This window comes from Arachis ipaensis, chromosome B02 (genome assembly GCF_000816755.2).
Source record: "Arachis ipaensis cultivar K30076 chromosome B02, Araip1.1, whole genome shotgun sequence".
Classification (NCBI taxonomy): domain Eukaryota; kingdom Viridiplantae; phylum Streptophyta; class Magnoliopsida; order Fabales; family Fabaceae; genus Arachis; species Arachis ipaensis.
The window spans coordinates 70197765-70201293 of NC_029786.2; positions in this window are offsets into that span (position 1 = coordinate 70197765).

A 3529-nucleotide genomic window follows, 5' to 3' on the forward strand; every position below is an offset into this window, starting at 1 on the left:
TAATTTTAACTTAATTATATGGATTTTTATATCAAATATCATTTACATAAAAATTCAATTATTTTTTTTTTATAATAGTCTGGATTATGGATTATGAAATTTTTATCTATTAGTAAGGGTTGAAAATTTAGATATGCGGATTTGAGTATATAAATATTTAATTAGTCATTAGATATGAATGTTTAAGGGTGTGTTTGAGAAATCTATTGGAAGGAAGAAGCGCATTTAAATTTTTTGAAAGCTTTAACTTTTGGTTTGGCAAATTTTTTCTCATCAACGTAGAAGTGATTTTGCTGTCAAAACCATGTTTATAAGAACCAACTATTTTTAACTTCTGCGTTTTCTTAACGGGCTTTTAGCCATAGATAGTAACCATTTATTTACCTTTTACCAACTTGATCCTTTATATATGTTATTGTATTATTTATAAGATTCTTGTTATTTCTATTTATATATGTTACCCAACGTTTGGGGTAAGTCATATTTGTGTCCCTAACGTTTAAATCGTCCTATTTGTATCCTTAACGTTTATAAAAGTGATTCAATGTTATCTTACTATCAATTATACTAACAAATCAGATTATATTTTTCAATTATTCTCACTTGGATGTATTCATTCTCAATTAGGTCTCACTTGGATGTGGTCGATTTTAATATTATATCCACTATTTGTGTTTAGATTCAATTATGTCCTTAGAAAAGTAAATTATGTAAATGTTGTAAGAATTAGTTTCAACATTTGATGAGCTATTTTTTTTGAAGTAGATCATCGATTCTATCCCAAACATTTATATTCTAACTTCAAGAAGAGGTTTTTAAAACTCAAACTAAAGCGCTCATGATGTGTAATTGATGGCAGGATAACATTGAATCACTTTTACAAACGTTAGGGATACAAATAGGACGATTTAAACGATAGGGACACAAATAGGATTTACCCCAAACGTTGGGCACAAAAACGATACTTTACTCTATAAATAAAATTTTAAGTTGATGTCTATTTTAGTAATTTTTTATCTAAAAGTGATTTTGAATGGTATAAGCCAAACAACATTTATTTTACTATAATCCATTTTGATATAAAAATCTACTTATCTACTTATCTATCTATCTACTTAATATACTAAAATTGGGTTTTCTCCCAACTAATTAAGGTGAGGTGTCGATCTCTCGTGACTCTGTTTTCCTCCAAAATAAACTTTCCTATTCTCTGTTCTAAATTATTTTATAAAAAATATCTTTATTATAATTATATTATAATTAATATTTAATAAATAATACATAATTATACTAATTTAGAAACATATCTTTATTATAATTATATCAAATTAATATTTAATGTATTATTAAACTACTTATCAATTATTAATTAAAAATACTTTTAATAATAATAATAATAATAATAATAATAATAATAATAATAATAATAATAATAATAATAATAATAATAATAATAATAATAATAATAATTCTATTCTGAATATAAAAATATAAAATTTTATTCCTTCTATTTTTATTTTACCACTATAAAAAACCATATATGCTAGAAGAAAATATCATTCATTTACCAATTACTCTTTCATTAGGTAGCTTTTACAACAATTCTTTTTCTTTTTATAAGGCGTCGTCTCAAGAAGTCAACGTGGATACAAACCACCACACACTCTTCAATTCCCGTGCTCATTATTCAGAGCAATATATGATATGTTATCCATGAAGCATTTATAGACCATGGTGTTATCATGTATGCATAAATAAAAAAAATTTCGTAATTAAGCTTAAGTCATTTACCTGTTTGTGTGGTATATTATAATGTAAAATTACTTTCAATTTGTGTTGTGCAATGATATTATGGTTTAATTTAAGCTTTTCTTTTAGAACTGTGTTATGATTTTATCTCATCATTTCTCTTAGATATCAAGTTGATGTATTTTTATTTATTATTATTGAAATGGATGTGATATAAAATTTGTAAAAAAAAAATTAAAACTCTCACACTTAATTTATTTTATTGTAGTCTTTTATCTCTTCTATTTCTTTTTATTTTCTTTTTATTCATTTTATTTTTTTTTAAATACCATATAATTATTATAATTTATACCATTAAATTAATTTTTTCAAATCCCATAAAGTGAATTTTTTTTCTTGTGAGCGTCCTTCTTGATTCATTTGGTATTAATTTTCTCTGTTTCAACTATTACAACTGAGAGATATTTTTCAGCAATGAATATTACGAAGAATAACTCATAAACAAAATGAAAGGTTAATTTCTTGCTAATTTTCTTTTAATTATATTGAAAAGAAAATTGCTGAAAAATTTGACACAAATTCTATTATCGATAAATTTTATGATACGAAGAATCGACCATATCGTTAATAAAAAGTACATACATATTTTTTTTACTTTAAAATATATTCTCTATCGATATATTTTTGTAATACATTTTACATTATATAATTTTTTGTATAATTTTTAATATTATATATGTTATTGGCCCCTCCAGAATAATATTTCTGGATCCGTCCCTGGGGTAGAATAAGTAAAATAATGTAATACCCACATTACAACATCCAAATAAAATAACCTAAGATCTAAAATGTTTATCTTTCTCTTTCTCGCCGTCTATTATATTATCGATTCTATTATATAAAAATCGATTTTTTACATTTAATGATAGAGTCAACATAGCATATTTTTTAGAGTGTTTCTTAATTTATTTTGTTTAACTCATTAAATATAATTCATTATGATGCATTAATTATATCAACTAATTGATTTGATTAGATATTTAAGTATCACACAATTTAAAATTATGTATATTGATTTGATTTTTATGATATATAAATTTAAGGAATAAATTAAAATAATATAACTTATTACTTATTTAATTTGAATACAACAAATACAAAATTAATTTAGTTTAAATTTTATTATTTTCTAATCTTCCATATGACAAAACAAAATTGTAAAAATAATTTTTTTATCGTTTTTGCTATTTTAATTTTATTTTCTTTGTTTTTTTATGTGTAATTTTATTTTACATTAACTTTGTGTATTTAATAACAAAATATACTCATATTAATTCTATCATATAATAATATATTTTTCTCCTATGTTAATAAAAAAATTTCAATAGTTATCAACTACATCTAATAGAATGACTGAGAAGTGAGAACTACGACAAGTTAAACCCAGATTCAAAATGTTGAAACGAAGGAAAGAAAACAGTGGATATATGATTAGAGAAAAATATATAATAACGAGAAATATACTAAAATTGGATTTTTCCTCCAACTAATAAAAGTGAGGTGTCAATTTCTCATGAATTCATTTTTCCTCTAAAATGAAATCACTATTTTCTCTTCTAAATTTATTTTAGAAAAATATATTTATTATAATTATATTACAATTAAAATTTAACGAATAATGCATGATTATACTAATTTAGAAAAATATCTTTATTATAATTATATAAAATCAATATTTAATACATTATCAACTAATAAAAGTGAAGTGTCAATTCCTCAT